A 12,195-nucleotide genomic window follows, 5' to 3' on the forward strand; every position below is an offset into this window, starting at 1 on the left:
GTTTTTCCCCTCTGTCTCTCTTAATTCCACCATTTAATCTCTTTATGGAACACTTTGTCCTTTCCCTTGCTTTGTTTATCCGGACAGGTGATGGGAGTCACTCCAGCAGGGACACTGCAGACATAGTATGTCCCAAGTTCATCACAGAGGGCTGAGGTGGTGGCCTTCATTCTGTTCCCTGCTATGGATCCAAGTCATTTTCTGTGCTGTAAAGCTCTGTTTGCTAATGCAGTCCAAGAAATTATATTTCTGGCCTGAATTCACCCTTGCTAGAAATAGCCCCTTTGCTTTCAGTAGAGCTATTTTAGGGATGGATTTAGTCATCCAGATTGTTAAATTGTGCTCCTTTCTGTTCCTTGATTTCCTCTTTTCCCACAATGCGAGATCTATAGTCTCCTCTCCTGGGTCAGCATTTTATTTTCAATGTGAAATACAAGTCCTGGCTCCAAGGCCAGGTGATAAACCATAGGAAGAGATTCTATTATATTAGGGATGAATATTAAGTATTTATTTTTCTACTGAGTGGGAGGAGTTGAATTCTGGAACGTCTACTATTTTTGCCAAATTGTGTTTTTTTACAAGAACGTGCCAGGCTAATAATGTGTAAGGTTTCATTTATTCAGTGCCATACTTTGAACGTCAAGAGACAACAGAAAATCAGGAGGGGAGGGAGGGGATAAGATGCATGTGGATTATGCAGCTGACATCCAATGGACCTGTGAGAATCTGAGTAGTAACAGGGAACTTGCTTACCATGAGTTATTTTGTCCATGCAAATTCTTGACTTTTCATGTCTGCAAAGCTATTTTGCCAGTTCTACTAATGATTTAGATTAGCTTCCTTATTGGTAAGGTCTCTTCTATTGCTGCTATGGAAATGTGCTCTAAAAAAGAATGGGTATAATTATGAATCTGCGCTTTTATTTGTCCTTTGAAGACTAGCAGGCTATTCAATGCATGTTGGAACACTGTTTCTGCATCTGAGTCGAATGAATTCAAATTCAAGGAGATCAGTTTTTATATTCTGTGCGCAAAATTCCCATAGATTAGAATAGAGTTACAACAGCTCTCCAGACTGCTTGCTGAGATACCTTCTCAGGTGTCTGAGGCCTCTCGTGATTAGGTTTTTTTTTCATGTTCTGAACACTGCATATATGAGGCTGTGTTGTACAGTTGCAAATATATTAAATGTTAAATCTAAAGTATGTTAAAACTAAATTATTATATTCAATAGTAAAATGTTTTATTAAGTATTAAAATAAGTAGCTTAAAGTATTATGGAAGAGATACAGACCAAAACTTTTTTTTTTAATGGTCCCATCCATAAAAGTTAGCTGAGACTAACATTAGCCCATAGGATCTGCTTCTGGCTTCATTAGCAACAGTGATAGTCTATACAGAAAATAATGGAAGAACTTAGAAATGTGAAGCTGAAAAGAGAAACACAAATTACTGATACTCTGTCCCTGTGGATAAGCTTTTATTCGTGTTTCAGGCCATGAAGTGATCAGTACAAAATGCTTACGATAAAGCAATGTCAGAACAGTGTTACTTGAGGGACAGGCTATATTTCATTGCTTGGTCTTCCCATGTTAATGACAACTTTTGAGAGCTTAAATTTGATGAATGCTCTGAAATGTCATTTCAGAGACTAAACATTGTCAGCAACTGTGCAACCAAGGGATGAAATGAACAGGCCAGGGCCAGAAAGAACTCTGAAGGAAAGCAAGGATGAAATAGCCAAACTATACTACACATAACCAATAAATGTCATTTGTGTCCTCTTGCTTCCTGCTGCCTAGGTACTTGAAGGCTATGAGGTGTAAAATATAAGCTCCTAAACAGGGCTCTGGGAAGATCTGGAAAACTGTATGTGACAAATTATTAGAGTCTGTATCAAAAACAAAAGGCCTTGTGGATAAATACACTGGGGAAGGGTCAGCATAACTTCTGTAAAGTGAATCATGCTGAACAAACGTACTGGAATCATCTGAAGGAAGAGCAGTGTGGTTGATAGTTAAATTTAGTTCCATCTCCTAAAAGCTTGTGAGAAAGCCCTTAAGGAAGCAAGGAGCAAGGGAACAATAAGGGAACTCCTTGAATAGGTAAATCAGTGATTTAAACATGGGAAACGTGGGGCAGGAACAAATGATCAGTTCCCTAAGTCACCAGTGGAGTCCCAAAGAAATTTGTGCTGGGACCTGGACTACCCAGCATAGGTAACAGTGTGTAAGTAGTGGGGTAAGAAAGCTTGTTGATGGCTGTAAATGGAAATAATAAAGTTAAGTTGAAGAATTGGAGGAGGATCTTATGCAACTCAATAGCTGCATAGTAAAATGGCAGATGAAATTTGGTGTAGGTAAAGGTAAAATTGTTCACATGGGAAAAGTAAGTTTCAAAATTATATATGAAATGGTGAACCTGAGATGAATTTTGGTAGTGAGAAGCAAGACTTGAGAGGTGATACTTTTACGGGACTTTCTATTGCTCCATACCTGGTAGCAAATAAAAAGAAATAGAAAAACAGATTAACTGTTAGGAGTTATTAGAAAACAGATAATTCATTGTATTGCTTTATAAATCCAGAGTTTGCCCAAATCTTGGAAATTTTATATTCCCTTAATCAACTAAATCTTTAATATCTACAAATGTGTCTAAGCTATGAATGGCTAGAGGTTGGGAGATGGTAGGGGAAGTATGATATATGTTTGCTCACAACTTGTATTCGTTCCGATAAGACCAGCTTTTGCCTACTGTCTGAACTGGACTGGAGCATTTGGGCTGCACCAGTATGACAAATCTTACATTCTTTTCTCATGGCACAGTAGAAAATATAAATAAAATGTCAACTAAGTTCTATTTCTACATTGTTACATTTTATTCTTAAAATGAGAAAATTAGTTTCTCTTCAGCATATGTGCTGAGTCTATTCTTTGGCATTTCCCATTCACACACAATAGCCTTTAGTATCTTGGATTTGGGAGCTCCTGTAACAAATTGCCACGTCTAACAAAGTACCATGTTTTATTCATCAATTTTTGCCTCGGAAGTATTCAATTCTAGTTTGTGAAAATATCTCCATCACGCATACAGATTTTTTTAAAGAGCTATTTTTCTTCCTTGTTTTCCTCTTGTTATGCATCCCTTTTTAGCATCATGCTTTTGATATCTCCATCACAGTATGAGAGAACTTTCTTTGAAGCCTCAGCACTTTGAAGGCAGCACAAGAGAGGAGGAGGTCAGAAGTTTCGCCAGGTATCTGCTGAGATCTGCAAGTTTAGAGTCTGAGGAGTACTGACCAAAAAATTGAGATTTTTCCACAAGGAGTCTTTGGATCCAATGTGCAGTTGGTTTGCTTTTAGGCGTCAAGAAAACAACATGCAGGGCTAATGTCAGGTCTAGAGCAACAATACTTTAGCTATACTTCGTGTGTGAACTAAGGAATGGAAAAGTCACTTTGCACAAAATGAAGTGTAACATGACAGGACTGAGATCCATCTGCCACCTCTGCCCACCTTTCATGTTAGATGATTGAAAACACTACAACTTTCTGCATGCTGTGTAAAAGCTGTTGTTGCTTTCTGATGTGTTTTCCTTTTGTACTGTAAGTCATGGGGTCATCATTTCAGATCATTTCAAATCAGCAAGTCTGGTCACTTGGAACAAAATGAATGACAGGTCGGACTAGTTAAACTGTTAATTACCAGTGCTATTAATTACAAATGCAGCCTCTTTTCCTTACTTCTTAGTACATCCCTATTTCTGTGATTGTCATAGTAATTCATAAATATCTGCTATTTTTAGCAAACAATTTTCAACTAATGACATGAAATGAACCATTGAAAATGAGCAATTTATTTGCTTCAGTTATTTGCTATTCACTGCTTGGGGTATGGCTGGTCTGTACATAATTTGTTGTTATTATTGAGTAGATGACTGAAAACTTTTTAATCTCCTGAATTATGAATGTGGTGATGTAGAGATAGCTCTTGTTCTGATTTCCAGCTGTATACTTTTTACTTATTTAAGTTCTTATCATATGCAGTCCTTTAAGTATTCAAGTCTAAATGTAAATGTAAAAAAAGTGGAGGTGCGCAGTTCTTTTGCCAGTGGTGTATAAGTAGATAAGTGGTAGGGAAGATCACTCCTGAGGAGGAGAGGAGGAAGTTGATGGAATTACAAATGCGAGAAGTGTGTACAAGATAGCCCCTCCACCGAGGGGCTCCTACACAGTGACAAGATGCAAGGACTCATGTTTTGGACTATGGAGACTTACTTTAACAGCTGAGTTTGTATTTTACATCTAGTGGTTTTACACAAGTCCCTGTAGTGCTAAGTCATACCAAGAATACATGTGCAAAATGCTGTATTTGGTCATCTTTACTTCTACCTTCCCTGTTTTACTTTTTCTCCTCCCTGCTGCTCTCATTTACTATACATCTGTTAAGAGAATGAGAATTACTTAACAGTTAATTGTTTACTAAATCTGTTGATTTATTTCATCTGGCATAAGATAAATGCAATATTTGGTAGACTACTTGATGGATTTAGAAATGAGAAGAGATTTCCCCCCCCCCCCCCCCCCCACCCCCGCCTTCTTTTGCTGGCACTAAGATGTATAAGACAGAGCACCGTTTCCATAGGCCTCTTGGAAAACTAACTTACTTTAGTTAACTAAGTTAAGGCGTAACAGCTTACTGGTGATATGGCAGTTTTCAGAGACATGATGTTAAAGGCAAATTGATAAATTACTCCTTCTCTACTGTGGAGGAAAGATAAAATAGACATCAGTGTAGCATCATTAGATGCCTTTTGAGAAATATCAGTAATGGTACAAAAAATGGAAACAAAGCACATGACATTCAGAGGCAAACTAGGGACATGAGACGTAAACAAAATCACCACTATGCAAGTAGTAACTATGTGCATTTTATAGACAGCCTGGGAAAACATAAAACCCAGTGTCCTGCAGTAGCCATGTTAATTGGCACTTTTGAAAGGTTGCTCTGATCTTCATCTTCAGTCCATATTCCTAATATTTTGATAGAGTGATGTTAAAGGTGAATGTCTTGATGAGATTTTTACTTATATTTGAAGTAGTCTTGCACTTTTTATTCCTGACTCCCAGACTAGCATCGTGGCAATCTAAAATAAAATTGATTTTTAAAAATTGTTAAATTTATGTGTGCAAAAGTTAATGGAATATTAGACCATTTAAAAGGTGTGGAATACGGATAGAGATTTTTCAAGTGTTAACGGACACTGGCAAATGTGATCAAGTAGCAGAAGTCTATTGTTAAAATTTAAATAGGTTTAATTTAGAAAGAATTCCTCTAATAAGAAGATGAGTTTGTGCATAGCAGCCCTCTATAGAGAGTTGTACAGACCATTGGCTTGTGGAGAGGAAACTGCATACAGAGATGTGACATGATCATCTGTTACTTCTGTTGAAGTAACAACAGAAGTAGAAAGCTTCCACCTTTCTAACAAAATGCAGAGTGAGGGAGTTCCTTCCCCTTCTTGTAGACTTAGAGGCACGTGCTAACTTACAAAAGTGACTGTGAACGCTCAATCGTGTCTTTAGCTAGATGTTTGCATGCTACCCAGTCCTGGAAAACAGGAGGGAAGAAAACTACTGGATCAAACATAAAACTTGGTGCTAATCATTTCCTTTATTCCCTTGGTGTGCTTTTTTCCCCCCCTTCTGTTTTCATTAGAGCTGCTGTGCTGTGGCTTCTAATGTGCTCTGTAGAGGAGTCTGAAACAGTTGGCAGAAGCTCATTGCGATGCAAAGTTTCAAACCCCGCTATGTGCAGTTTTTAAGTAATTGTGTCACGGCTCACAGAAAATTACCAATTCATGCCAATTAGCACAAGATTGATTCCCCCCTTTTGTTTCTTTTTAAATCTTGGGAAGTTCTAAAGGAGGCAGCAGCAAAGTTTACTATTTGTTTTGTGAAGATTCACTTTAAATTATGAAATATTGGTCAGCATGCAATTTCTGGTACAATTGTATTCTCCATTAGCAAACTGGAGGCTTCATTTATAAACTGAAAACCACAAAAACAGATTACGTGGGTGACTGCACAGAAATATTAGAGTGAAAGGATGGAAGGGTACATCTGGGAGGTGCAATGAGGAAATACACATTATAAAATAAATGCCTCTATTTTAATATTTCCACCTACTCTCCTTATGGTGATACCATGTGGTTCTTTTTCTCATTTTTGTCTGCCTTCATAGTGTCAAACTTTTGAGAAAAGGAATATTTAAGAGAATAAAAGTATGAAGAAAAGCAATTTTTCAGGCTGTCCTCTACAAGCTGTAGTTCCTGCAAACACTTCGGGTAGAAGGTTAACTTTGAAGTCATTCTTCCGTTGAGCTTTGCCTGTTCTTTATTTATGCCCTCAAAAACACAGCTAGTCTTTTGTATTCCTTCCTTGTCCACTTGATCAGAAACAGTAATAAAGTAGTAAAAACAAGTGGGAATGGCCTACAAACTGTAAAGAAAGAGAAACTTTTACTAGAACATCCTTTTATGGAAAAGAAACTGTGGATTCTGGAGTTATGGACAACGACTGTAATGGAGACAGGTCTTAACCTATTGCCTTCGTTTCATGCATGCACAACTTTGAATACTCTATCTGCATCTTTGAATGTTTCCTAATGCTTTCTAGGATTTCCTAGTGTTTCTACATACTTCCGAAAGTTTGTGGGAGATGGTTTTGGCAACCTTTTGCTTCCACCATGTATAGACTGCTAGTAAAAGACCATCACCACTAGAACACTTCAAACTCTGCCATCTGTCTTTTTTACTATTAACCAAAATATTTTGGCTGTAAAACTGCAGTCTGTCTCACAGAATCCAATTTAAAATATCAGCAAAAGAAACAGAACAATATTGAAGAGAACGTTAGGAGGGAAAGAAAGAGAAAATGCTGGTGGAGGGGAGAAGAGAAAAACGACACATGAAGAAAAGGAGTCACAAATTATGTATTCCTGGAATGAAGAAATTTTGAGTGAGAATAGCAATCAGCTGGAGTATCTAAAGCCCCAGCAGATAGAGCTGCCTGTGTTTTATTTGCCAGAGTTATTCTTGTCTCGTAAAAAGCAAGCAGGAAAGGTGACTTACTGAAACTGTGCTGTCATGCTTCCTTCTTTTTTACTTTCCACCCCCAAATAGTTTTTTTTTCTTTTTCTGTCTCTGGGAGTGAATGACTCCTCTGCAGTGACTCCTCTCCTTCTACTTTTTTTATAAAAACCCCAACAAACCCTCATTTGTGTTGATGATATCTCAGCAGAACTTTTGTGATGTTGATGATAATTGCGGGGGGGGGAGGACAAAAAAAACCCCCAGACATTAACAAAGAAACCCTGAACCATAGCAGTAATCCAGGTAACAACTGTAGACTTCAAACCTGAGCATCAGAACTCTGGAGTTTGGCCATATAGAAAAGGTTTTGGAATATGGATAGTGGTCTATGTCTAAACCCAAGACTGTCAACTATATCAGAAATGCATTCTTTACTGTAACACAGAGGCAAATAAAATATTAATAGCAGACAGTAGAAAAGTAAATTTGAGCCCATCTCTATGAGGAAGCAGTTACTCAGTTTAATGTTTTGAAAGGGGAGAAAGCCCCGTCTATTCCTCTTCTCTGATATTATCTGCTTTTTTTTATAGTCCTTTTCAAAAACCCTTCAGTTCTTTCAGATTTATGGATTCCATAACTACTCCTTCTATTTGGGTTGGGTTTTTTTTGTGTTGTGTGGTGTGGTTTGTTTTGTTGTTTTTTTTTTTTTTTAAAACATCCAAATTATTATATTGTCCGGATTAAGTGACCTTGCAGCCATGGCCTAGGTTCAGAGATGCACTTAACAGAATCTACATACTGACAGTTTTATTTGCTATTGTGATGATAATTAAGAGGGACAACTAATTCCAAATTAGTACAAAGAAAAGCTAGAGAAAACTAGAGAAAGGAAGAAAGCATTTTCAGTACCTTTAAGCCAACTGTTGATCTTAGAAGTAGCTTAATATTTTTACCATATTTAATGGAAACCTAAATACACAGTAGTTAAGCAAGTAGTTTACATTGACTGTATAGAAATGCAAACTGCTCCTTGCTGGTTTTTAGGTTTTATACTACTAAAAGCTATTGGTAGGCTTCCTTGTCTAACTTGGGTTATATGAAGTTTGGCTTGTTTAGGAGTCGGATCACTTCAATTCTTAGTACTGTTGAGTAGTTTATATTCAGTATTCTTGCCAATGCCACAAATGATTGTTGTCTTGTTATAATATCATAGAATGGTTTGGATTGGAAGGGACCTTAAAGATCATCTAGTTCCAACCCCCCTGCCATGGGCAGGGACACCTTCCACTAGATTAGGTTGCTCAAAGCTTCATCCAACCTGGCCTTGAACACTTCTAGGGAAGGGGCATCCACAACTTTCCTGGGCAACCTGTTCCAGTGTCGTCTTATTCTCATGGTAAAGAATTTCTTCCCAATATCTAATATAAATCTACCCTCTTTCAACTTAAAACCGTTACCCCTCGTCTTATCACTACACTCCCTGATGAGGAGCCCCTGCCCATCTTTCTTGTAGGCCCTCTTTAAGTGCTGGAAGGCTGCCATAAGGTCTCCCTGGAGCCTTCTGTTCTCTGGGCTAAACAACCCCAACTCTCTCAGCCTGTGCTCAGAGGAGAGGTTCTCCAGTGCCTTGATCATCTTTGTGGTCCTCATTCCTTAATATATGTAACGAATACATAAATTAAAAATTTGAAGGCTGATCAGCTCCTTCAGTGACGTTCTTCCATGCCTTTTCAATGCTAACAGCATTAGTATTAGAAAGTCACACTCTTTCAAAGTTGGTGAAACCGCCAACTTTCCTTAAATATGCTTAGAATATAATCTTTTCTGTTTGATACTCTTGCATTAGGGTAAGACTACTTTTACTTTGTCAACTAGGAAATGTCATCTAACTTACTAGCAGGTACTGCAACACTATTTAGGTGGCATTACAGGGATTTGTGGCATACAAACGAAGTGAGAATCCTCTGACACTCTGTTAGGGAAAATACCTGGAACAGCCAGACCTGCTGGGAAATTAGCATACAAAAATGTAAATTATGCTGGAGACATGAAGCTGGATTAGCAGACTTAGGGTATTTATAATGAAATAAAGGAGAAGAAAGCTAACACCTTAGGGACTTATTTTTCCTAAAAATGAGTGAAGCCATGTTTTCTTTTTGCTGATACTACTCATTTGAACATTTCAGTGCTAACTAAAACATTTTCAATTGTATTACAAAGAACCCTTTTTTCAGAAGATGTATCCAAACAAAATTATTGTCATGGTTATAGTAATGTTTCTTTGAAATGTTAATTTGATCTATATCGTAATTTGAAGTGTTAATGCTCGTAATGTCTTGGCCAAAATCCAGTAGTTTTAGTTAGTACATCAAATTTCACCTGGCAGTTTCCAGTGGAGACAACGTTTATTTCTTTCCAGCAGCATTACCAGGTCCTCTTAACAGCTGTCATGTATAGCCATAGAGATGTACTAATCAGAAAATGTTTTAGTAATATACTGACGTGGAAAGAGTAATTCGAGGATTTGAATTGTAATTTTCAGATTATTTTGTAGGTTAACCTCGTTAATAGGAAAAATAGACTGTTCAATAATGACCTACTTTGGTTTTCAATCTGTATAACAAAGAATAAAAGAATTTCTGTAGTTTTTTACTAACATGCTCTAGACAGTGGAGTTAGATGAAACACTGATTTTGCAAGCTAGTATATGGCTTACTTCAGTGGGACTACTTCGGAACTAATCTTTCTGGCCTTGTGTCTGGGTCTGTATAACCACACAACCCAGTGCAGTTTCAGTAGCTGTATTGCTAGAAAAAGGATTTAACTTCTGAGATAAGAACTGACTTACGTTCTGTTGAACAAAGGTTTTTCTTCTGTCTTCTGCTGTTTGGTTACTCTGATAGTAACTTTGCTACTCTTTTTTTTTTTTTTTTTTTTTTTAAAAAAATAGATAAACCGAGATGTAAGACATGGGCTGTTATTCTGAGTTATTCCATATGTATGACATTATAAGATAGCAAAGCAAATTAATAAGGTTTTATAGGAGAACCCATGCAGTTCTTTCCACAATACAAAAGATCTTAATCTTTAACATCAGAAATGTAGATGCCAGTCACATCAAATTAAGACCTCATACAGAATGCAGGACAGCTATTGAATACATGACAAGAACCTGTATTTTTTTAAGAAATATCATTGTCTGTTATATTGCTGCTTTGTTTTTCTTCTAATGATAATGCATTTTTTGAGGTTGTTTAAGGGAAAATTACTTTGCTGTAACATCCATTATGGAGTCAGTGCATTGCTACAAGGATTTTGGTGTCCTGTACTGCATTGAATAAACTTTGGTAGTAAATATTTGTAGTTATGATGGAAAATATGACTTGGTAAATGCACAAGATCTGATAAGTAGCTTTGGAGGAACAGGTTGAATCCTGTTCATGTGAGAATGAGTTAGATATGAACAGGAATTGGCTCCTTTCTTACCACTGGAATGCACCATTGTGGGAAACCTAGCATTACTGCATGGCCTTCCCAGGTGCAATGGCAAGGAGTGATTCTTTTGTACAGCTTGATGCACTCTAGCCTGTAGAGAAGTTAATTCAAAGCACTGGTTATTGTTCTTTTGAATATGAACAACAGGAGAAGAATTTTTGTGAATTTTGTTTACTGCTTTCGTTTCCTTTTAGATCACTGCTGTGTGCCACTTCATCCTCCAGAACAGAACTTAATTTGCACGTGATGGTGCTGCTAGTTCTCATAAATTTTTTTCTTTGTGACTCACAGTTTTGAGGAATTTTCTTCAGATGCCAAGTTCTAAATCTCTACAGTTGCATGAGAATCACATCAGGAAGTTAAAATAAAAGCAAGTTTCTAATTCTCTTGATTGCAGACATGAGCTTGATAGCTGAAAGCAAGTAAGCCCAAAATTTGGCAATTTAAAAAAAAATCTGATTATTAAAAAAACTTAATGATTATTTTAGAACTTGAGTAGTTCAGAGTTAATCAGTCAAGTTGGCAACAGAGTACATGTGCTTTTTTCCCCCTATCCTATGTGAGTGATGAATTCTGCCTGAAGCCAATACATGTGAAGGTCCTGTTCGCATAAACCTTTGATCTAACCCAGCACTTAAAACACATTGCCAGATGTATTTAAAGTATCTTTTTCTCTTTATTATGCTTGGGGTTGTTTTTTTATTTATTACAGTCCCTCTCCTTTGCACCTTTCTGCTCCAGCTGCATTGTGACCTTCTTAATGCTTCCAATGCAGTGAGTGTACAAGAGTTTATTATTGCATAACCTTCTGAATACTGAATTTTGGATTGTTTTTTAATTAGCATTTTAATTGCTTATCAAAGTAATTGAAAACCATTGGAAAAATGGTGCATTTACTAATCCCTTTGGTACCTGTCAACACTAAGCTTTTCCCTACGTCAAATGTGTGCTTGTGATAGTGGCAGCTTTCTTTGCTGATGTGATGCCAAAGGCTTGGTGGGTAGAGATGCTTCTACCATGCCTTGCAATCTGCCTCTGCCAGCGGTGGGGGAACAAAGTGGAATTAATTATTCTGTTTGTAGCTGCTTATGCAAAATTTGCTCTGGGAAGATGTATTACCTTATCGTGTATCAAAGACAGACTTCACTTGTTCTAAGCATACGAGATGAGTCTTAAGTGGTTAATGCTGGTAGGGAAGCTTTAATTTATATCAGTGCTCTTGGATAGTGTGTGCACTCAGTGATGCTCATCCCACTGCTAACATATATATGATCACTGGAATCTAAGCTAAGGCTCAGTTCCTGGAACTGTCTAGAGAAGACATTGAACAGGCAAGGATTCTTGTAGGCTGGGTCATATTAAGCTGGAAGCTATACTAAAAGACTATGAAGTAATTGTTTAGATATTGGTTAAACAAGCTGTCTAAGCCCTCACTAATTTTTACAGGAAGTAATGAAATGACCTTGCTAATCAGTTTGTCTTACCTTCCTTTGAACATGATTTGGAAAGTCCTGCTTATTGACTTCTTATGTTTTATTTTTTACCTTGCAAAGTACTTATCCTTCTTCAGCTACAAGATCCCTGCTGGGAGGATTCCAGCAGTCTCCCA

The 12,195-nt window shown here is 37.3% G+C and overlaps 1 long non-coding RNA gene across 1 annotated transcript in view; it reads left to right on the top strand.

The window, feature by feature from the left end:
* The window catches only part of LOC135313696 (uncharacterized), a 222,841-nt gene that overhangs the window by 166,171 nt on the left and 44,475 nt on the right, over nucleotides 1-12,195 (top strand). The window lies entirely within an intron of this gene.

Source organism: Phalacrocorax carbo, chromosome 5 (assembly GCF_963921805.1).
Source record: "Phalacrocorax carbo chromosome 5, bPhaCar2.1, whole genome shotgun sequence".
Classification (NCBI taxonomy): domain Eukaryota; kingdom Metazoa; phylum Chordata; class Aves; order Suliformes; family Phalacrocoracidae; genus Phalacrocorax; species Phalacrocorax carbo.